The 25,538-nt window shown below is 38.5% G+C and overlaps 1 protein-coding gene across 3 annotated transcripts in view; it reads right to left on the reverse strand.

Annotated features, from left to right (window-relative positions):
- tmem198ab (transmembrane protein 198ab) overlaps window positions 1-17,685 on the reverse strand; it is a 36,257-nt gene extending 18,572 nt beyond the window's left edge. The window contains exons 1-2 of one of the 3 annotated variants that reach the window (XM_079883402.1): window positions 17,536-17,685; window positions 17,147-17,425 (exon numbers count right to left, since the gene is read on the reverse strand). The gene's annotated coding sequence lies outside the window, so the exon portion shown is untranslated. The other 2 variants (XM_079883403.1, XM_079883401.1) reach the window with 2 other exon arrangements.
- Between the last annotated feature and the right edge of the window lie 7,853 nt (window positions 17,686-25,538).

The following is a 25,538-nucleotide window of genomic DNA, read 5'->3' on the forward strand; positions in this document are numbered from 1 at the left end:
GCTTGAAAAAAATAAATACCGTCATATACTATGAAACCGGTATCATTTTGAAAAATACCGTGATATGGATTTTTGGTCATACCGCCCAGCACTATTCTGAATGCAAAAATACATTCTATGAAACAAGTCTGATGGGCATGGCCCTAAACCAACTTAATTATACAGGGCTTCCTTAGGACCCACTAGTCTATTCATTCAGAAAACCAACTGAGTAGAAGATTATGAAACTATGTAGTTCTGCATATCCCTAGCCCATAATTCCCCTGAAGCGAGTCTGAGTTGAGTGTGAGAAAATTCTCCATTCGGTTGTGCTCCCTCCCTATTTTCTCCCCTTCTCTGTCATACAAAGCACATGCCTTAGTAATTATCTTCAACATAGGGATAATCAAAGCTCTGTTTATGTCAACCCCCACGTGGCAGAGAATCCCTGCCAAACCAAACTACAATCCAGCACAGAAAGTAAAAAAGCCATATTCTAAATACACGTTTTGATAAAAACATATTTTACATCAATAGATCCCCCAGACAGATGTCCAACATCAATGACCTTCCACTTCCTGTCTGTGACCATAACAATAAAAAGATACAACCCTTATCAGCTCTAGGCCAAGGCAGCATTGACCAATAGGAAGGCAGCCTCCCCCTCCATAGCAACAGACTAGGATCCAATCAGAGCCATTCTAGCTTGTGGGGCTCTTCTAAGTGTTGCTGTAGCATCATCATCACAACATGAGGAACTAAAACAACTGACCACATACCCTCATTTATTCTTATACAAAAGTTCACCATACTCTCCTGAATGTTTAAACTCACATTTGTGAACACAACAAGCACAAGTCTAGTTGAGGGACGAATATTAGTCCAAGTTATATATGTAAAGAATTGTTTGGGGAAGTTAGTTTGATGATTTTACTTTTTTACTCAGCAGACTAACATTTCTTTTAACGCAGAGTGAAAAAAGAGGCTGACTGAATGTAAAGTGGCTTCATGGAAATTGAAGTTTGGGATAAATTAGGAATTCTGAATAGTGTATTCTGCAAGCAGGTTTTTAAAAACTGTGCCGTGCATTTCAAGTGGCAATACCATCAAACACCATTTGTTTTATTCAGAAGTGTGTAGAACTCACTGAGAATGGCCCTTCAAAATGACTGCTTCTGAAAGTTCAAAGATTTAAAACAATCCAAATTGTTATAAACCATTTCTATTTCAAATAAAAGCTGTTTGTCTGAACTTTCTATATGCATCAAAGTTCCCACAGCACAACTTTTTTTTCAACATTGATAATAATAATAAATGTTTATTGAGCACCAAAACAGCATATTAGAGTGATATCTGAAATGAGCTACTGCAGTTACACTGCTGTGGTTTCTGATGCTTTCTGAAACTGTCACTTTCTAGAGGTTACCTGAGGTCACAGGGATGACTTGTTTATCGACCGTGTTAATATCATGACCCCTGGAGTGTCTTGCCCCGCCTGTTGTTGGATAGCGAGGTGGACACTTGTAACCACGGTAACCTAATCTGACACAGCTGTTAGAGCTGTCTGGCTTCGATTTATCCCATTGTTTCAGTTTGTCTTCCTTTTGCTCAGTTCCTAGCCTCCCATTTTTTTTGTTCTTCCTCACTTGCTGTTCTCCTCTATAGCTCATTAATTACTTCCATCTGCGGTTGTTTACCTCAACTTGCACTTCTTTCCATTTAAACGGAGAAGCTTAGCGTTCACCGTCTTCATTCCCTGGAGATGTTTTAGTGGATTTGGTCACCTGTCCTTCTGTTTCTCACCTAAACGCTCTCAGAGTTGCCTCCATGTCACATGCTTGTGTTTATCTGTCCTCAAGAGCAAGAACATAATCAGATTCCTGACAAACACTATATGATTAATCGCCCGCTGGTCCAACATTAGCCACCCGGCCCATTCCCATTCCAGGAAACTCGTTTAAATAACCATCCAATTTACCTTACACCACTGCATGTAAAAGCGGAGCACTCAATGAGATTAAATCCCTTGCTTTTGTTCATTGTCGCTTTCCATTCTCTTATTTTCTCTGATAAACTGAAATGCAGTCCAGTCTTTACTGTTCAGCCAGAGTCCCTCTCCTATGGGGAGCCTACAAAGTTAGCTAAAAAAAGTGCAATGTCCGTCCAACACGGAGATCTGAGGTTGTTCTTTTTAAATGGAAGTCTCTGAGAAGATGCACCTTTGTGCGCTAAATAAACTGCTTTGGTGCAAACACAGCTTAACACTTAATAAATTGACTGATAGACAATTGACAGATGAAGATGTTGCCACTTCCTCCTGAGTAATTCTCTAGTTTAACTACCACTGTAAACTGCTCTAGCTTTATAACCTGACAATGAGGAATATGTTTAAAGGGGACTGTGAGAACGTCTCGGGTTACGAATGTAACCATGAAGGAGAACGAGACACTGCATCCTAGGACGCTTTGGGGAACGCCTCCAGAGTGACCTGTGTCTGAAGCAGGTGTCTTAACACAACAATAACATTGGCAGGTGACAGCCTATGCCGTCACTACTGGTGTGACCAGCAGTGTTGGGAGTAACGCGTTACAAAAGTAATGCATTACAGAAGCATATTACTTTTTGCTGTAACGCAGTAATGTAAGGCATTACTAATCAATTTTCAGTAATATTTTACACGGTACATGTTCAGTAACGCTTGCGTTACAACACACTTTTAGCCCAAAATGTAATTGTTCAAAAAAACCGGGGGGAAAAACAACACGACCGCGAGACATTAACGAATGAAAAATGCAAGTAAGTTATTACCTGTTTGTGGTCAGTCAATAGCCGCGTGTGGTGTCCAAGTTTGTAAATAAAGACTAAATGACAGCTTCTGATATATTTGTATGGCGATTTATTTCAATCATCCCCCTCTTGCTGGTGTACCTTTGTATTGTGTGACATAGTCCAGTAAAGGCGTGTTTAGGGCAGGTTTTACAGGAGTGCCGCGAGGCATGATTTCGGCCTCTGTGCTCGCGCTGGCCAGTGGAAAAGCGGCTAATGGGAGAATATGGTAGAAGACTGTACATTCGCGAGATGGACGTATGCGCATTACTCTGTTTGTTCTGTGTTTTCTTTCTAACCAGTTAGGCTATGTTTAGGTGGTGTTTTTCATCAAGCAGAGAGCAGTCGGTTTTCTTTTGTTTTGAATTGTTCTGTTTAAAAGTAGATGTGTCTGTGAGGCAAGTAGGCGCTGAGTTTCGGTTCATTTATGAGACGAGCTCCAGTTCATGCGCCGGCGCCTCCGTGTCCTGATTATCTCGTGTCTACTATATTTATATTAAATCCAGGCAACTGGTTGATGAAACATTGATTAAAATTAAGATACAATTAATACAAGACGAAATTAACTTTAAAGAAAGGCTTTCGGAGCACTCACGTCCATAACTGAGAACTGACACATCCGTAACATTGTTTTTTCCGCATAAATGCAAACACGAAAAATAAAATAAAATGAATATATTATGTTCTATGGAGAGCCAACCATTCTTCATCCGGTGGGTAGTATTACTTTTGGTTTGCTTAGTGTAATTCACAGAATTACAAAAAAATATTTTGCTAGCTAAAAGTTAACGATTTTTTGTGTCACACATGCATGCATGTCTATTTCCCTCATATTAAATATAAAACGCTAGGGGTGTAAGAAAAAATCGATACACTTGAGTATCGCGATATTTTATTTTGCAATACTGTATCGATTTTCAAAAACGCAATATCGATTTTTTTTTTTTTTTTTTTTTTTTACGTCCAAAAATATTCATGGTAAGACCGTAAGACAGTGGTTCACGTTTATGTTGTTTAAATCCCTACCACTAGATAGCTATGCTGAGACGCACCACTAGTGTCCTCGCCAGGCTCGCCTATAACGGTGCGTGTCCACTGGACATTTTTAGGATTGACAGCGGACCGGAGAAAGCGTTGAGAGCGACCGAGAGCGTCAAAAAGTTGGGCAGTTCCTTTATACAAATATCAAGCGAAAAACGCAGTCGGCAGCCAATTGCTGTGAGGTTCGGGATGTGACGACTGTCTTGAGAGTTTAAACATATGCAAATTGTGCCGGAGTTTATGCTGGATTTAGTGCGTAAATCATTTTGTTTACAAATTAGACGTTGTGCAGTTGTTATATATATGTTAAATATTTCATTTTGGATGTGTTTATTGTGATTATATTGGCTGGTTTTATAAAAGTTTATACAATTGAAAGGATATCTTTGCTTGGTACATTTGGAAACAAAGCTTGTCTATTTCTAAATGTAATCGCGTGCATCATTCACACCAAACGCGAAAAGAGCATCTGGCGCGAGTGATTTCAATGTTAAGTCAATGCAAAGACGCGTTTACGCGCGTCTGGAGGTCCTGCGGCACGAGGCGTTTAGCGCGGCGCGGTTCGCCTCATTCGCGCGTCCAGTTCTTTTAAAATCTTTTATCACATAAAACTTGATTTCAATATATGACACATTCATTTTGTTCACTTTCATCCACTTTCATTCATTTTTGTCCAGTTCACGTTGTTGTTTTGTTTTGTGACGGGCTATGTATTTTCTTTTATTATGGCCTACTTGAGCATATAAAAATTTGCTCACTAAGAACCTGTGAACCACAATCCCAAATTGGCAGTTTGATTTTCTGTGTACTGAATTGTTTACCTAAAGTAAACTTCTTTTTCTTTTATGCACATCATGTCTTTTTTAAATATTTTTAATATATTATACTTAAAAAAAATCCCAATATATCGCCTTATGCACAGTATCGAAATATATTGCAATATATTGAATCGTGACCCATGTATCGTGATACGTATCGTATCGCCAGATTCTTGCCAATACACAGCCCTATAAAACGCATGTGTAGACTGATATTTTTCTAATGCCTTTATTAAGGGAGTAGCCTATGGATATATAAACAGAGGTTTAAATATAGTGGTATTCAATGTATTTTCTGAGAATTTATATTTCAAGTTTTTACTGCTAATGTCACGTCCATAACGCTGGAATTGCCCAATTTTAAAGAATTTATCCTCAACTAATTTTGTGGTGTAGGTCTACGTATTTTATAATGTTAACTTCAAATAATACTAATAGTAATTTAAAGATGTGGTAGCATTGGATCTGGACGGGAAGGATAACTCTGGGACTGGGAAGGGACGTGTCGCGATTCTGCTTTCTCACACCGCGACACAGGTTCGTGGATCTGAGTGTCACGATTTCGGTTTCATATCGCATATCGTTACAGCCCTAGTCATTTTAGAATGTTGTTCTACTTCTGTAGTTATTTTGGTGAAAGTAACTCAAAAGTAATACAGGAGTAATGTAACGCATTACAATTCTGAGACAGTAATATTGTAAGGTAAAGAATTACTTTTAAATAACAGTAACAAGTAATGTATAATGTATTACAGTTTGGAAGTAACTTGCACAACACTGGTGACCAGAGTAAAAAAGGGCGCCTGTAGTACACGTCAACAACTTCTTTTGTTTGATGGAGACGTGGGCAGGCATACCCGAAGCATGGCAATGAGACGCAGTGTCTCGTGTCCCTTCTCAGGGAACCATAATTACATTTGTAACCCAACACAGTCCCTTTTGAATGGGAACTTGCACTGTATCCTAGGACGCTGTGGGGAACAAATACCAATTTCGCTATGTTAAAGGAATGAATGCCGTAAAAGTGGACAAAGTCAGTGACTCCATGGTCCAGAGTCACAATTCCCCATCCTAGATGGTATGCACCAGCGGCTGTCGTGACTATTCCCTAGGGCCAGAAACCCTGGCTGCATACCCTGCGGGCAGATCTCAGGGCCTGGTATTCTTCCAAATATTTTCAAGGGAATATGGCCATGTATTAGAAATATCCTGCCTGTCACTTCTGGGGAAAGTATACATTTTACGTTAAGGACTGCTTACCATGGAGGCTCACAAAAGAGCCTGACAACTCGATATTGCTATCCAAGCAGAGCTCTGGGGAGCGGAGGTCTCAGCATGATGACTCTCGAAATCGAGACAAAACCTAACAACGCTTTCCTAAGGGTGGTTTCACCAAGGAGGCTCAAAGAGGGACATTCAACCTGGCATGACCACCCAGACAGAGCTCTAAGAACGGAGGCCTCAGCAAGATGACTTTCTAAAGCGAGAGGAGGCCTAACTATGTTCTATACCAAGAACTGCTTACCAAGGAGGATCACAAAAGTGCTATCCACAAATTGCTATCCAGGCGGAGCTCTGGGTGGCGGAGGCCTAAGCAGGATGACTCTCTAATGCGAGAGGAAACCTAGCAACGCCCACCTTTAAGACAGTTAACCAAGCAGTGTTAATTTCGTTAACGAAAACTGACGAAAAATGTTTGTTGACGACCTTTTTTCCCCTGACTAAGACAAGATGATGAGAGACGACACCCACGTCATTAAACGATAACTGTGTCTATATCAACACATGCAATATCATTGCCGAAAACAGATGAGAATGAAATGTGTTTAAAAAAATAAAATAAAAACTTGACCAAAACCACTTGTTTTTGTCGAATAAAGGAGGAGACAACACATTACAGTCTGTTTTTACGAGCGTTCATGCTTACGGTTGCCAGATTTCAATAATTGAAACCCCAAGTCAGAGCTCTTTTTCTGTTAAAAGAACACGTCTTTTCAATAGTATCTGGCAACCACGCACTTGCGCACGCACTCTCTACACTGTTGAAGAAGCGCGGATGATCTGAAAACACAGACAAATAAGCTGGAGTTCAGCAATCTTCATTTGAGATTTTCTACTTAAATTAAAGTGTCATTCAGTCAGTCTGTGTTCTGTCACGAGCCGCTTGAGCTGTTTGTGCGACTAAATCAGCGATCAAAAAGCAGGCTGATATCCAGCAGTGTTTTTAATGTTGATCATATTATACGAATAAGCAAGAATGCAATGTTTTCCGAATATCCACACGATTTCAAATGTGAAACTGATTTTATACAACAGTTCAACAAACAAAAGGGTAACTTTTGTTAAGTGATGTTTAATTGTGATGTACTACATTTAAAACAGTATTGTAAGTAGGCTATATCATTGTTCTATTTTGCAACGAAAGCCATAGAAGAACTACAGTACACAGCAGTGATTCGTGAGCGAATCGTGAGATTCAATGGCCCGTTCATAAACAGCCACTTGCTTCGTTACTGAATGAATGAATGACTCACTCATAAAAATCATAATTGATTTTTATTTAATATTTAAATGTATCACTTCGTTTTTACCATCATTGCATATTTATTGAACATTGTTTTATTTAAAGCATTATTTATTTTATAAAAGGTAAAAAATGAACTGGAAAAATCGATTAAAGGGGGCAAATATTGTCCCTTAAACGGATACTTCACCGTTTTTTCATATTAAACTATACTGTTATTCCCTTAACTAAGACGAGTTGATACATACCTCTCTCGTCTCAGTGCGTGCACTCAATCGCTCTGGCGCGCGGCGACACTTTGATAGCACTTAGCTTAGCCTAGTTCATTCATTAGGAACCAAACAGAGATGAAGCTAGAAGCGACCAAACACCTCCACGTTTTATACACAACAAAAGCAAATATACACAACAATCTTACATTATATCTTGAGATTTTCTTTTAGTTGAAAACATGGAAAAAAATGCTAATAAATAAGTCTGTGCCAGGTATAGTGCAAAACGGATACACTCGAGTCAGCATATGGTTATCGTGTTTATATTGTTTGTTCCACACGTTCATGTTGAGGAAAAAAAGAATATCCACATGCTCAGGTGAAAGTTGGCTCCTAAGTCTGATAACAATAAGGCCAGGTGCAGAGAAAATGCATTCCGCCAACAGACGTTGCAGGGACACAGATAACGGTGTGCTAGGGGTGTGTGATATCACGGTTTTTGATCGTGGACGATTAAAATGCCTCGACGATCTGCTTTTGAAGAAATATCGTAGTATCATGTTACAGTGCATTCTATCAGTTTACACTTGGCATTAATGTGCGACCTGTATCCGGATGTTGTCCACATACACATTGAAAAGACAAGTGTAAACGCGCTTCTGATCGGAATGTTATCCGATCAGCGTGCGCAGGTTCGGAGGTAGTCGAGGACACATTGTGATCAGATCTCAGTGTAATGTAAACGCAATCCAGCCATCGTGTCTGCATTCACAGGTGGACGTCACACAAACAAATCATTTTGGGGGAAACTAATCCTTTAACATTAATAAAACAACAAAAACCAAAGAGAAAATCACTCACTGCTCTTGACTGAGAACTTTAAAAATAGCTTTAATAAGAATCAATGTATAATTTATACAGTGATGTCTATGTAGTGTTTTATTTTTATATTTGTTTATTTAATTTCTTTCTTGAATGCTACTGTTAAATACACCTACTGTAGCTGAAAAAATAAAGCACTGTTTATTTCATTTGTATATTATGTTGTGTAGCCTATTTTTATTTGCGCCACTTTGGCCTAATTGTCTGCCCTTCTTTTTTTTTATTTCATATTTTGTTACCTTGTAAGGCTTTGTTTTTAAAATAGGGAAATTAGTTTGGCTGTAATGCTCAGTCACTTGCAAAATAGTAAAACCAACATGAAAGAGAATCGTGATAAAATCGTGAATCGTGATTTTCCTGAAAAAAATATGACATTTTTGCCATATCGCTCACCCCTACGGTGTGCTAAGCAAAGTTTGTTACAGTGCTTTGTCTTTTCAGTTCTTAAACCCATCTCCCTCTATGAAGCATGTGTCTCAAGATCATTGTGCATTAAGTTATAACTGTGAGTTTTAGTTTGTGTGCTTGCATGCAGCTAAGCAACATATGTAGCAAAATTAATATTTTTCGGATAATAATTACAGATCGAATATTCATGCACACCCTTAAAAAAAGTATAAGAAGGATTTGGCAAAATTGCTAGCCATGCCAGTATAAATGCTCAACTGAGACTCCAGCAACAAACCAAGCTCTCTATTAAGGATTCAGGAATCCTACTATTGAGGATTCCACTTACTCTCAACCATGAAGACATTGCCATCAAGGTGCTAGCTGCGACCACTCGGAAACAAATTTGTAGGAGATTCGTAGGATCTCAAGATTCCAGACACTCTCAAAGGTGCATTACAACAAAGAATGGTTTGCAAACTGGGGCGAAAAACCCACTTCCTGTCTGATTCTTGATATTGAAAGAGCTCATCATCATAGGGACTGGAGGACCCTGCTTCAAAACCCGACTCAGAGTGAGGGTTCTGCTCTTCAGTCAAACCCGAGGAAAAACGGGCTTTCTAGACTCCAACACTCACACAGGTGCCTACAGCTGTAAACTCGCACTAGACTGACATGTTTGACCATTGGGCTCACATCTTGTGTCTTTTGCAGCGTGTCGCACATGACACAGCGTTCTAAAAACGTTGTGCTCAAGTTAAAAGAAGTGCAATTTTTAAATGCGCATCTCGAGTTTTGCCCCATTCCACTGTCCCATGTCTCACATTTTTCAAAGCAAAACCCTGTTCTGTGTGAATGGCCCCTTATACATGAGTGTTGTTGCCACTGTTCCTCCATCTCTGCTGTTCAACTGACCCGTACAGCAACTTGTTTCATGGTCATAATCATCCCGATTTAAAATCCTAAATATAAAACATGATGTTTGATATTATTGGGGCGGTCCCGGTGTGTCTGCAAACAGATCGGGAGGTTTAAGATTTGATTTGTAAATGCCTCACAGCACCAGATAATCTGGGGTGAACAGTGTAAAGATCAAGGTCCTGGACAAGATTTTTTCTCAGATTGTCGAGAGGGGTAAATCAGGGATAAATCGGCCTAAAACTCCTGTAGTCTGAGCTCAGCGTTAAGGGAAAATAAAAACATAAGCTACTGCTTTCAGAATTCAGAAGTTTTAGATCTCAAAACTAACTCCCTAGTTTAAAATATTAACAATTAAATAAACACTTATTCTTTTCTACCCTCATCAAACAGAATGATTTGAAATCAGGAGAACTGTGATGTCGCCTTTCTCCTCGACACGCCGCTTAACATGCGTCATCATCGTGAATTTATGGAGGTGTGTTCTGAACAACTCATATCTGTTCATCAATCATAAGAGTGATTCTGCTGTTGGATAAAGATGTCGAGTAAGACCGTCAAACTCAGACGCTGTTCTCAGTGGATGTACATAAACTGCACCTCCAAAAACGTCCTAAAATTACAAATGCATGGTTGAATTTATTTTTAATGACGTGCCTGAACACTAAAATCATGGTTTGTTCTTCACATTTTTCATAATCTTTTATTGAAAGATACAGCAATGCCAAGAATTTTGTCCTCGGAGTCAACGCACCCCTTAAAGCAAATTTTACTTTGAAGACCAAAAAAGCAACTGATTACAGACACAGTCATTTGTTTGTATGCGTTTGATGATGTACTGAATGAGTGGCACTATAGTGGTATTTGACCACAGAAGCAGATCCGGCACCACCTGCTACACCCCCTACAAGCTGTCCTGTCGTACCTAACACCAGGGCCTTGTCTGTGGGCTATGTTCTCTCACGACTCCCTTAGTCACCCACACCCAACACCAATCATCCATTAAGTAACCCACCTACAGCACCGTCAGCATGCGTTGGCTACAGATGATATTGTGTGTGTTTTAGGCAGTGTCGTGTTTGGATAGCATTCAGTTCCTGAAGAAATTGGCTGATGATTTGAACAGTGTGTACGTTCATCAGAGCACAGGGTTCCAGCCTGATGCGTCACCCTGCAACAAAATCAATGTGTATCATAGCGTTAGCTCATTGTTTTCCATATCTTATCCAGCCTACAGATTGTTTCTCTTCTCTGCCAACTCTTTATCCAGTTTTGCTCATGAAATGCATACTCTTTGACTCGCACACTCTGGTTTGTTCCAGTATTGTGTGCTAGTGTTGCAAAATGTCAGAAAAGCATCTGTCCAGCTGTAAACCTCAATCATATCCTCCCACAAGCGCCAAAAACTACACCCCACCACTCTATCTTTCCCTTACGTAAACATTTACAGATTTTCTTTATCTTATCCAATTTAAAACACACATACAAACATTCTATATCATATTTGCACAGACATGGAGCACCCTCTCATTCACACATTGTCTAGATAGCGCCCAACATACCACCATCCTAATGATAATCCTCCACTAGCAGATTTTCCTATTTTCATGAATCAGAAGGTGCTCTTTGGCACAGGCTGCTACTAAAATAGTCTGCCATCTCAGCCAAACCCTGCAGGGGCTGTTTTTCTCTCATCCCATTGCGGTTTGGACACTGTCAAACACCCAGCGTGGAGTTACAGAATTCCACTCCGGAAAAGATCAGTGTGAGTGAATTTGTGTGTGTGTGTGTGCGTGGGTGAACCTGGAACACTGCCAGCGGAAGAAACTTGGGCAGAGAATAGAGAGGATGGAATAATAAAGGAGGAAAAAATGAGATTGATGAAAAGCAATGAGCAAAACAAAAGAGAGAAGACTGTGGTGATTTTTAAAGAGTACAAGAGACTGAAGGAGAATACAATGTGTGAGGAATGGAAGAATTGATAAGAGGGAGAGTAAACGTGTGTGTAGGGAGGAGAAAGAAATGGAACCCTCTCTTGCATAACTCCTTCATAATGGATCAGTCATGCTCCACTCATTCTGTTCATGTGTCGCCTGCAGTATCTGCTGACGAAGGGTGAAAGGAACCCACAGCCTGGTTGTGCAGAGAACTAGAAAATGGAGTCAGATGAAACATTTCACAACTCTTCAGACTGAGATTAGCAAAGGACTTGTTTCCACGACACCGTTTTCAACTAAAAACTGAAAACTTTTTATGCGTTTTGGCCGTTCATTTACACAACAACGGCGTTTTGGGGGCCTGAAATCGCACGTTTTTGAATTTTTTTAAAAAAAATATACCGTTATATTGTCTCTGTGTAAACTACAAAAACGGAGGACATTATGCATATTACATGTTCAGTCAATAGGCATGAAGTTTTACTTTACAAAGTGATGTCGCCAACTACTGGCCTGGCAGCATAATACAGCCTTTTTTAGTTGTTTTTGCAGATTCTTCTGAACGGGGATCGTTTTGACAACGCTGTCGTCTGTACGCGAAAAAACATACATCATTTTTAGTACATCGTTGCTGCGTAAACACGCCCTAAAATGCTTGAGTGTGGAGAAGAACGTTTTTTTAATAACAATAACTTTTTTTCTCTGAATGACAAGGAAATGAACCTCATGTGCTATAGTTTCCAACGGCCAAACTCTGGGCCTCCCAGAACGACAAGGCTCCAGTGAGGTCATACTCTCGGCACCTCATGGCTCAGTCTACAGGAAACACATTGCATAAAAACAACAAAATCAACTTCAAAGCAAAAACAACAGATGTAAATAGTTAAAAAAAAAAGAAAATAAAAAGCAGATGATTAGCACATAGGCTAGAGGTTGGCCTACCTATTTTCTTTCACAGAATCTATCATCACTCTAATCATTCATCAAACTACTATTGGTAATGAAAACGATCTGTTATTCTAGAAACCTTGAGACTTCTGGATTGAATTTTAGAGGTTCCTCTGGTGTCAGACCTGTAATCGTACCCACAGGGGTGGTCACATGAAACCAACTACAGTGAGGTCACATCAATGTAAAACAACAGATTCTCATGTGCAACAAACGCCTACAGGAATCACCTGAAAAGATGTTGATAATAATAACAACAACAATAAGAAGTAAAGGTGCAGTTAATAAATCTGTGTGTCTTCTTTATGCTGATGCATTGTTATTATCAAGGCACAAAAATGTGTCCAGTTTGGTGATTACTTTGTCCCTAAGTAACAATGATGGACATTCTGTTAAATTTATATCCAGTCATCAAATGAATGTCCAGGGACAATACTAAAAAAATTAAAACGGATCATTTCAGGCGAACGGGGTAAGGTTACAGATTCGACGCATAGGAACTGACATGGAAAAAAAAAGGGGGGGAAAGAAAGAAACAGGTTTTCCTCAGACTACCACACCAGATTTCACTACAATGCTTGCAATGACTCTGACAGAGAGCACAGAACAAAAGATTTTGTGGCTATTCTACTATAACTTAACACAAATAAGTTATGGCATTGCTCAGACCACTGAATATCACAGCCAGCTAGGGAAGAGTTTTCTAGTAAACATACTTGATCAGTAATGACAGGCCTTAGATGGGGATACTAGTCTAATATACACAAGGGCATGAGATCCCTGGCAGACTCAGTTTATTTAAGGTTTCATTAATTCTGAATCAGACTGAAATACATTATTCTGTATCATTTTATAGCATGCCAACTAATAACATTGAAGCAAAGAAGAAACAAAACAAACAGTTTTGGAATAAATGATGGTCAGAGTGCATAAATGATGACAGATTTTTTCATTTGTGGGTGAATTATCCCTTTAAGGCCACTGCAAATTTAATGGATTGAAAAGTATTATCAATGTCCTGTTGGCTGAACAATCTACACTAAGGTTCTCAACAATAACTTTTGGAGTTGATTGTACTCATGTCCCATAAAGCCTTGTCTTTATTCGCATCATATGAAACATGCCATCTACCCATGTCGTATAGTAATTTCATGAACGACTAATTAGAATGCACAGACTAGTTTCAGAAATGTCCACTCCCATCCAATAACAGTAACTGTTTTCATAACAACACAATGATGAAATGCTTGTGCATGCTTGCTGGAATTTAAAAAGATTCTGCAGTACATGTGGTTTGGGTTGAGTGGATTAATAGTATTATGACCTCACGCCTCCACCCTCTCTGTACGCCTTTGTCTTTTCTTTAGCAGCAACAACATAGCACCTCTCAGTCTTTCCAGGTCACTTCTATTGTGTTCGTTCAAGGTTTAAGGAATGCCTCCACCTAACCACCTGTGACTTAACTGCACACACCATTACACTCAATATTTTTGTTCATTATTTATACCTGTAACACTTATTACACCCATTATACTAACATGCAGAAATTACCACATAATCTGTTCTGCAACCAATACAATTGTAACATAACATAGGGTTAAACATACAGACTGATCGGGACTTCTCAAAACAAAGCACTGACTTTTTATGCTCCTATTAACTTGAAATAATAAAAAAATCCCATCATAAGAAGGTCTGTGAGTCATATATCTGTCAGAGTTGGTGGACATCAAAAGAATGCAAGTCTTTTGGTGATTTGGACATGGAACAAAAGGATCCCCATGTGGCACACACAAGTGAGGACGAAAGACGAAAGATTTGACCTAACCGCTAGAGGCCTGAAGGACAATGAATGGTCTGTTCATCATACAGTGCATCCGGGGGAAAGTCTTACTCTGTTTCTGTGTTCATGGAAGTTGAGCCAGCATAAAAAGAGCTAAACCACATCAATATCTGAAGTTTAGATCAACAATATGCATCAAATTATCATGGTCCAAACATACGTTACATGGGCAACATATGTTTTGGTTAAACACATAAAGTAGTGGTTGGTGTAAAAAATAAAGACTAAAGGTGCCGTCACAAAAATGGTGCAAAACGGTCCATTGTCTATTGTCAATAGTGTAACGATCTAAGAAGCACAGCTCACACAGAAGTCACTTTCAAACCATGCAGCTTTTTGTTCATCAACCCGGAAAATGGCCAATCAACACTGCATGGTCAATTTGAATCCATTGCGAAATGCGAAATGTGTGTGGGCCAGTCAATGACAAAAATTCACCAAACAACAGTGAATGCGACCGTGACTTAAAACTCCACTGCAGTGATTGAAATGACACGTGTGTATTGATGCTACCTCACTTGAGTGTGATCCCTAATCTGGTGTCCATATTGACAAGCCACATCAATACAAATTAATAATTTATTAACATTAATTATACTAACACCTGAAAGCAGACCAAGGCATAACCTAATATACCAGTTGCTAATGTAACCTAACCATAGCAATTATCACAAGCTCCCATCCAAACTACTCAAATCTGTTGGTGTCACATGATAGCTCTGCTAAATGTGACAGATTTTACAGGAATAGGTCTCCAGCCATGATGAATTAACTTTGATTCGATGTGTGTGCTGACATGCAGGACAAATGATGGGGACTGCCCTGGGGGCATCATTTGTGCTGTGCCACTGCTGCTTTACTGTACCACTGCAATCGATGGGTGACATGTGCCAATACCAAATGTTCCAAGGGAACGTCCGCACAGGCTAAAGGCCAAGTGACAACATCACACAAATAAAACTGGCAGTGCACATGCTGACAGTCACCAACTCCTTAAAGCAATCTGCAAGGGAGTAAGTCTGTAAAGAGGCCATTCGCGCAGCACAACACAGGGTTAAAAAGACAGATGCCAGTGTGTATGTGTATTGCTGTCAATGAAAAAGATTTGGTATGGTACATACATTTTTCGAAGCATGCACCAACAAAGTCCACAATGTGTGGGAACTAACAAAGAACCTAAAGAGAACATGGTGATAAGATGAAGCAAACAAACTGTAAACATGTCATATCACGATATGATAACGGTGACATACCGAAGATCACAGAAGAGGTTATGTGAGAAGCCAAATTACTTGTACAGAACATGACACTGATCAAGATCACTGGCTCTTCCTTAAGAAGTGCACTGTTTGTAAAAATGATATTAAAGAAAGTCTAAAAGAAATAATTTAATGATACTGTTTCTCACAGTCATTTGATCTGGAATTTGACTACACTGCACGTGCTCTTTGTTTTTGCTTCACTAAAAAGAACCAGTTCGTAAGAAGCATGAGTTTGGGTCACTGTTGTTCACACTATTTTTCTGCACTGTAGCTGCTATATTCTGTAGTTGTGTTGTGGTAACATTTATTAGTAAGGCAAGAAACAAACCAATCGTCATGAAAATTGTAAAGCACTTCCGGAATAAAAAAAAAAATGGTTCCGGTTCTTGGAGGGATACTCCATCCAAAAATCACCCTCATGCCACCCTGGTTGTATATGACTTTCTTCTGTGGAACACAAATGGCGATTTTTACCAAAATAATCAAATCTCTGTGAGGTCATATAATACAGATAGGTCCCACAAAGTTGACGATGTGAAACTCGCACGAGAAGTGACGGTCCTCTGTGCTTCCGCATCACTTCTCGCACAACATGCTGACGTTCACAGCCCGCTGACAGTAGGCCAAAAGTGATGGTTTGTATATTAGTATTAGTAAAATATTAGCCTAGTATTTTTCCTCACACACACCTATAATTTTGCATCAGAAGACAATGATTCATCAACTGGGGTCATATGGATTAGTCGTGTTCCATTCCACTTGGTTTTTAAAGCGTCAGCTTTGAAGGACTTGCATTATGGACTATTTTTCCGAAAAATGTGTTCCACAGAATAAAGGAAGTCATATATAGGCTACAACTGGGACTGCATGAGGGTGAGTAAAGGATGAGAGAATTATCAGTTTTGGGTGGAGTATGCCTTCAATAAAAACAGTTTCCCAAGAAATCAATGAAATAGTTTGACATGATATCTCCCAATTCCATTAAATAAAGTACATTGTACATTCTCTGGAACACGAAAATGTTTAGTAAACTCGTATCGAATACAAAACTAAAATAATATAAATTAAACTATAACACACACATAGCATACAAGCCAACACATAACAAAAAAAGCAAGTCTAAGTTCCTGAGGCTGTCGCATTTAAGTTTGCTTGTTTGTGTGTCAAGTCCTGTCTCGTCTGGCACGTCAATGCCCTTCTGCTATATGTTAACAGAAGTCATAATCACTTTACCCGCAGATATGAACACACATGCATAGATAGCCTAATTATATGTCTATAAGCGTAAGACACTAAGAGTGTCATATCTTGTAAATCTCATGCACACACTCATTTGGACTGGGAGCAGATGAGACATCTCGAGCGAAGTAGGCCACGACATCATTTTCTTGATTTGATCGCATTCATAACACGCAAGCAAATCCCCCTATGCTACTGTGTACAGACATTTACAGTGACACGCGTGTCTGTTGCATGAACGGCATTGCCTGAATGCTAAAACCAAACCCGCGCTTGGCATTCTCATGTTATTGTGAACAAAAGCGTCCAGACGTGGCCATATGCACTCACCCTGATCGCGGTTCAGCATCCTGCTTCTCCCAGATCCCGGTCCCGTGCTTTGGCTTCGCTCGTCCGACAGTCTAATCTCCGGCGAAACAGCCACATTCCAGTCCTATCGATCAAGCCCTGCACACTTGAGCTCGCTCGGGAATATAAAGCACTTGTTTGTCCTGACAAACCGCTCCGGAGATGTTCCCGAGGTTCCCCTCGACTCCCTGTCGGCTTCTCGTTGGTCGTGGGTGCTGCCAAGTAGTCCACGCACTGATTAGTGCCTTACATTTGTGAACCCTAAGACAGATAAAGCACAATATTTTATAGTATGCTGTGGAGTGACTTCAGTGGGATGACAGACACTGATCAGAAAGATGCCGAAACACATAAATACTGCTGTTACCTACTCAGTCTGGGGCGGACCGTATTGGCCCGAGCAGGCGGGGTCAGGGGAAGATGTAGGGCACGAGAGTGCTACTAGTGGAGGATCGTGAATTTGAATGAACACAGACGCAAATCCCTGGGATTCATTTCGATTAATGGGAATCTCTAAAGCTACTCTTGGTAGTATCTGGGGGCAAATCTGATCAAAACCAGTATTTAATCAGTGAAACGTTCAGCTGTCCTCATCTAACAAACAACTTTTCTGTAATGAACTGTATCGACTCTAGAGAATATATGCAAAACAACTACAAAACGATACTTTTACATTACAGATTATGGAACATTTCATTTAGCCTACTGTGAATTAAGTCTACTGGCACAAATGAGTAGATTCTAAATCTAAGTACGCTTATTCATTCATCATACATTATCAAATACGTGTCAATGAATATGCTATATACCGTAAATATCATTATATGTAGTTGTTATTCTCACATTAATATTCCAGCCAAACATTCCAACAGACGAAGGAAAATAATGACGTGAGCAAACGTGACTAAGAAAGTGCAACACCACTGCTGCCTCCTGCTGGATAAAAGGTTTATAGCATGTAAGTGAGGCGAAGAGACGCAGGGGAGCTGCAGAATGGATTTGTTCACCCAAAAATAGAAGAGTCAGGCTTTATGGCATGGCAGACTTCATTCACTTTCACTGTATTAAAAAAATTGCCATTAAAGTGATTGGTGACTGGTTTGAAACAAACCTCAGGGTGAAATTGTGACAGAGTTTTCACTATCACTTCAACAGTTATTAGGCTGACTAGTAGCAGCACATAATAAATCAGCATATTAGAATGATTTCTGAAGGATCGTGTGACACCGAAGACTGGAGTAATGATGCTGAAAATTCAGCTTTGCCATCACAGAAATAAATTATACTTGAAAGTATATTAAAATAGAAAACCATTAAAATTTTAATAATATTTCATAATATTAATGTTTTTTTTTTTGTTTTTGTTTTTTTGATCAAATAAATGCAGGCTTGATGAGCATAAGAGACTTCTTTCAAATAAAAAATAGTAGTGTTTCCAAACTTTTGACCGGTACTGACACTGCTATTCAAAAGTTTGGGATTGGTAATAGAAAGCTTTTGTAACATTATACATACCGTTCAAAAGTCTGGGGTCAGTAAGATTTATTTTCTTAAAAGAAATTAACACTTTTATTCAGCAAGGATTCATTAAAGGGTTAGTTCACCCAAAAATGAAAATTCTGTCAGTAATTACTCACCCTCATGTTGTTCCAACCCCGTAAGACCTTCGTTTATCTTCGGAACACAAATTAAGATATTTTTGATTAAATATGAGAGCTGGATCACTTCTCCATAGGCTTCTAAGTGATTGAAACTTGCTGGCCCAGAAAAGTTATTAAAGAGATCGTTAATATAGTCCAGGTGACTCCAGTGGCTCAATCTTAAATTTATCAAGCGACGAGAATACTTTTTGTGCGCAAAAACAAACAAAAATAACGACTTTATTCTACTATTCATTTCCTTCTCTCTGAGCCTCGAGTTAGTTTACGTAGTGTTTTTGCGTAGCGCGTCTGTGTTGCACGTTAATAACTTTAATAACTTTTCTGGGCCAGCAAGTTTCAATCACTTAGAAGCCTATGGAGGAGTGATCAGCTCTCAGATTTAATCAAAAATATCTTAATTTGTGTTCCGAAGATAAACGAAGGTCTTACGCGGTTGGAACAACATGAGGGTGAGTAAATACTGACAGAATTTTCATTTTTGGGTGAACTAACCCTTTAAATTGATCAAAAGTGATAGTAAAGACATCTATAATCTTACAAAAAAATTCTATTTCAGATATATGCTGTTCTTTTGAACATTTTATATTACACAACTGTAATATTGTGAATCTTTATATTTTACTGTATACTATTTTGATAAAATAAATGCAGCCTTGTTGAGCAGAAGAGAATTTTTTTTAAAAACATTAAAAAAAAAACGTACTTATCTCAAACTTTTGAATGGCAGTGTATATCAAAAGACCTATGAACATCCAACAAACAATGCTCTTTAAAAAAAAAAAAAAAAAAAAAATTATATATATATATATATATATATATATATATATATATATATATATATATATATATATATATATATATTTTAACAATGTTCTTTTATACAATGGTGTTTCTTAAAATGTCCCTACAACATTTTAATTTTATATGTCACATGGCGTCGTTTCCATCATTCACCACACGATGGCGCCATATTCTTGCAACAAGCACCGAGCGAAACAATCATGGAAGCGAGAACATAAAATGTAGGTTTTGCATGTTAGCCTACACATAATCTAATTTAGAACAGTTACGTATTTAATCTGAGGTAAACTTCAATTGTTTATGCGATAGGCCTAATGGACAATAACTCATATTTGATGTTATTCTACTCAGAAACCCATATCTTACTTCTGCTATTCAGTTAACATTAGCTAACCTACAAAAAGAAGTAGACTGGTAGACGTCCATCGGGTAACTATCTTTTTCAGCGTCTGATCTAAATCAGGGAAAAAAAGAGACATTTGCAAGTGTCATGTAAATTTTGTGCAAATTATACCCGCCCTACGTGAAACAGACCAAGCCCTTCCTTGTCATCGTGATTCAATGATTCAAAACGTTTACCACTTACGACCACGGATGATCCATATAAAATATCCGTATATCAGATCTTAGATCGTAGAAGTAAAGGGACATTTGCATCTAAAGCCTTGGAGGCCCGAACCACACTTCAGCAGCAGGACCATCATCATCATCATCATCACACCCCGCCCCTCGGTCAACATTAGACCTGTGTAAAGTGCGACAGGTGCGTGGAGAGATCAGCACCTTTACAGCTGCGGGGAAAGGAGAGGGGGCATGATTTTTGTCGACTATAAAAACCCGACACTGGCCAGGCTGATTCACAGGACCCGCAGGTACGGAAACGAGGATGTCGACCGAGGCCCTCCATCAGAGCAACCTGGATATGAAACGACAGGGGTGAGCCAGACAGGTAAAACCAACTAAACAAACACAACAAAAAAAACTTAAAGGGATTTTCTCAGACCATACATAAATGCATTAGGGAACATGCCTTTTTTTTTTTTATTAAACTATTTGCATTGTGCAGAATATAGGCTATTTTACAAATTAATTGGAATTTGATATCAATATACGCACAAACTACAATATCAACATCTATTAAAATAACCTTTTTAATTTAGTAGGTTAGGGGAAGGAAACATGCATTGTGAAAAACCCTGAAAACTTTTAATGAAGTAAATTGAATGTAGTGCCAAAATTACATCATGCAGTGGAAAATTATTTGCAGTTTGAATGTAATTACTTGTCAGGAAAGATACGTTGATAGAAACAAAAACATTATTGTAACAATATATCCAAGAATGTACTGTAATGCTATAATATGCAATTTAATTGAACTGTTTCTTATTTTACTTTTCTTACTTGCAGGGAACACCTGAAAAATGAAATCTAATGGATTGAAAGTTTTTGACAGTTCTGGAGTATATCACGGTGTGCATCCAGAACTTCGACGGAAAAAACTGCACTTGCTCTACGTTGAGCCACACGCACAATACATATGGATTCAGTTTTGTTCGTTCGGCTCGCGTTAAGCAAGTGCAGAACTTCTTCAGTTGCCAAACTCCTATGGATTAGAAGCATGAATAACTGCTATGCTCTTTGGAATGGAAACCTCATAAATCTGAGATATCCGTAGAAAAATGAGCGAGCTACAATTGATCACCTTGCCTTCTGAAATGACCATGATTTACAATATCACCTGTTATCCAACACAATGTTTGATGAGCCCTCCACTTCCTCTCTTCTGTGTTGGTTTTAAATGAGTAAACTTCTTCTCACACATGCTGCAGTGATGTAATGGCAAAATAAAATACTTCTTAACCCTTCAGTGTTTGTATGTTGAGTTATCACACGTACGCTATAGCCTGGTAACTGTGGAAGCATATGATTGCTATGGAAATCTAGAAGTCAGTGGAGAGTTTGATGTGCGGAATGGGTAATGGGTAATCTGCACTAATGGGTAACAGGTAAAACATTAACTAGAGGAGCCTGGACTCTCTCTTCCCTGACCATCTGCTCCTGGTTGTTTCACACAGGCTCACATTGAGTCACCCTGGCCTCTATCTCTCAAGTCAAATTCATTCAAATAAATTAACATTACTACCTCAACTCTTCTGGATAACACGCACATAAAGCCATTCGACGGACGTCTGGCTGTTGTTAGGTTAGCAGTGCGTCATTATAGCACGCCTTTGGTGTGTTTTTTCTTTATTTACCATACAGCTGCATTATCTTAACCGTTATAGTGTGAGGCACATTGTTTTATTTCACATCTGTTGTTTCTATTAAGCACTACCACAAAGCTCACAGACTACACAAGAATACTAATAAAACAAGCAGTTTAGCTGAAAGAGAAACGTGGTTTGTAGCAGATGTGCAATCGGAGGGCTGTTATTAGATCAGAATTTGGTGTTCTGCTCTGATGATGCTGAAGGCTACTGCAACTAAAGAGGCTCCAGAGGCCATGTGTTTCAGCCAAAGACCATTACAATACCACTAATGAAATATGCAAGTGCCTTTGGGCGGCTTCACAGCCTGTGATTGGCCATGGACGTATCTTCAATATCACCAATTAGACAGAGGAATATTGAGGTCAACATTCAATGTGCCCAAAGCTATTTTGATGAGTGTTTTGTTCGAACTGTTTATTGATTCTATCTGGCAAACGAACCTAAACACACCTACTTGTATACATGGACGTGCACGCACATTTACAGTAAGCTCTATACAGTGTCTCCAAAACATTTGGACACTTAGCATACTTTTTTAAAGGGGGGGTGAAATGCTCATTTTCACTCAATCTCCTGTTAATCTTGAGTACCTATAGAGTAGTATTGCATCCTTCAGATCTCCAAAAAGTCTTTAGTTTTATTATATTTATAAAAGAAAGATAGGGTGTACCGAGTCTTTCCGGAAAAAAACGAGCGTCTGGAGGCGGGCCGTGTGGGCGAAGCCAGAGCCATAGAGAGAATCCGTCGATCTGGGCTTTGTTTATAAAACATTCATCGTCGAAATGCAGGGAACAAACAGTCTACACAACTCGTTTTTGCCCCGGAAAAACAATCTGCATCCACTGTTCCTAACACTGGGTTCTTTAGGAAGCTGAACATGGTAAGCTTTCCCTCACATCCAAAAACACACTTTGGAGACACTATGCAGCGCTGCCGATGATTTCCTGTTGAAGCGCGTTGATGTGCGCGGTCTCACTCTCCTCTGGTCGACGTGTGCGCGGCCGCGCTTTTCCGGGAGAAATGCTCATATAAGGAGTTCCACTCTGGTCTACGTCATTAGATCCACGGTCGAAAAAAAACCAGCCGAAACTTGTACCAACCCAGAAGTAAGATTTTCGGCACAGAAATTCTCCGTTATTCGTCCAAAATATTTTTTAAAAACTTTGGCCATGTTAAGCATGAGAACCCATCTCTTTAACACTGTAAACAGCTCTGAATACATGAAACACCATTGTACCCCCCCTTTAAACTCACATTTTCTCAATTCTGAATCTGAATTTTCAGCAGCCATTACTGCAGTCTTCAGTGTCACATGATCCTTCAGAAATCATTCTAATATGCTGAAACATTTCTTATTGTAATCAATGTCGAAAACGGTTGTGCTGCTTATTATTTTTGTGGAAACTGGGATACATTTCTTAGGATTCTTTGATAAATGGAAAATTCAATAGAACAGCATTTATTTAAAATAGAAATCTTTTGTAACATTATAAATATATTTACCACCACTTTTGATCAATGCATCCTAGCTGCAATAAAAGTATTGATTTTTTACATGTAAACTGTGTGTGTGTGCTGGGTATACTTAAAAAATCTAGTCGGTTACTAATTCCAAATTACATGACAGAAAGTTAGAAACATCCATACATATTTAAAGGAATCGTTCACCCAAAAATGAAAATTCTGTTATCATTTGCTCACCCTCATGTTGTTCCAAACCCGTAAAGACTTTCGTTCATCTTCGAAACACAAATGAAGATATTTTAATGAAATGTGAGAGATTTCTGTCCCTCCATTGACAGTCCATGCAACTTCTACTTTGTCGCTTCAAAAAATTCATAAAGAGATCGTAAAACTAATCTATATGAATTGGGTGGTTTTGTCTAAATTTTTTGAAGAGATCACTTTTTATGACGAACATAGGCTATAAATTCACATATAAACATTCATCACCGCACACATCAGATATGGTAAACGGAAACTCAAGCATGCTTTCTTGACGTGCGAGAACCAATGAGGTTCATTCTCGTGTGTCAAGCAGGTTCAGTTGAGCTTCTGATTATGTTCGCTGATCAATGTTTATATGTGAATAAAAGGAAAAATTCAATCTATTCATCATATAAAGCGATCGTGTCTTTTCATTTGGACAAAACCGCTCTATTCATATGGATTAGTTTTACGATCTCTTTATGAACTTGGAAGGGCAGAAATCTCTCAAATTACATTTAAAATATCGTCATTTGTGTTTTAAAGATGAACGAAAGTCTTACAGGTTTAAAATGACATGAGGGTGAGAAACAGATGACAATTTTTTTCATTTTTGGGTAAATTTACCCTTTATGGTAATATAATCTCACTACATTTGGATTACTTTTAGATTACTTTTGACCTACTCGTTAATCACATTGATTTGAATAGTATGATCTCGTACCACATTAATATAAAGAGAAAGAAAATATTTTTCCATTGATTTGTAATCAACAATATGAAGTGCATTGAATATTACATTACGTCAGGGTTTCCCAGACTGTTCATGAGATTAATGAAAAGCTGTTCCCCCTGGTTTCACAGACAAGGTTTAAGATATTCCCAGACTAAAATGCCAGTTTTAGCTGTATAAACTTGCTCTAATATCTTAAAATATGTCAGTGCCATTGTTTTGTCTCAAGATGCAGAAAAGTGATGTTTTTTTCTAAGGCACGTTTATAAAAGCTACTTAAATGTCCTAATTGAACTAAAGGCCTAATCCTGGCTTAATCTAAGCCCTGTCTGTGAAACTGGGCCATTAAGTAATTAAATTATAAAAATGAAAATAAATAATGTGAAAAATAAATATTAGTATTAGTATTAAGAGTTATGATTGCAAGTATTTTAAAATGCAATATAATCTAATTACAAGTACTTAATTTTTGGAATCTGATTACATAATCCAGATTTCATGCAAGCAGTTACTATCCGGCACTATAACTATACATATATATATATATATATATATATATGTATGTATGTATGTATGTATGACATATATTTGTATATATATATATATATATATATATATATATATATATATATATATATATATATATATATACATACATACACACAAAGAACACACAAAGTGAGAGTCACAGCATATTTGTTGGTGTTGCAGATGTCTGAGTTTGAGCTGTCAGGACCCGTTTTTCACACACAGAGCAGGATTAGTTTCCATGGTGGCAGTGAACGTGTGGCAGGTGGTTTTTGCCCTCAGCTTTGTACTGGACCAGCAGAAAAAGACACTAGTTTTGTCTGTGAGGAAATCAAAACAACAGTCATAAAAGAAAATACGTTTTGCAGAAGGAAACAGTTGCTATAAAACTGTATATGTATACATGGATAAAACCAATGAATACATTTCATTTGATGTATGTTTTATAATAATTTTTCCATTGCAGTAAACATATCCACACTGCAACTTCTTTGTCTCTTGCATTGCCATTTACATAAGAGATAGAATCTTTAAAAAGAATGCAAATTAGAAATTTGGCAGTGAAATTGGTCTAACTGTTGTGCTGTGTGTCTGTATGGAGGATATTAAATTCAAGGTGTGTGTAAACTTCACCGAATATAGTTCCAAGGACAGGTGACCGGTCAACAGCCCCT

This window comes from Squalius cephalus, assembly GCF_949319135.1.
Source record: "Squalius cephalus genome assembly, chromosome: 10".
In the NCBI taxonomy this organism is placed as follows: Eukaryota; Metazoa; Chordata; class Actinopteri; order Cypriniformes; family Leuciscidae; genus Squalius; species Squalius cephalus.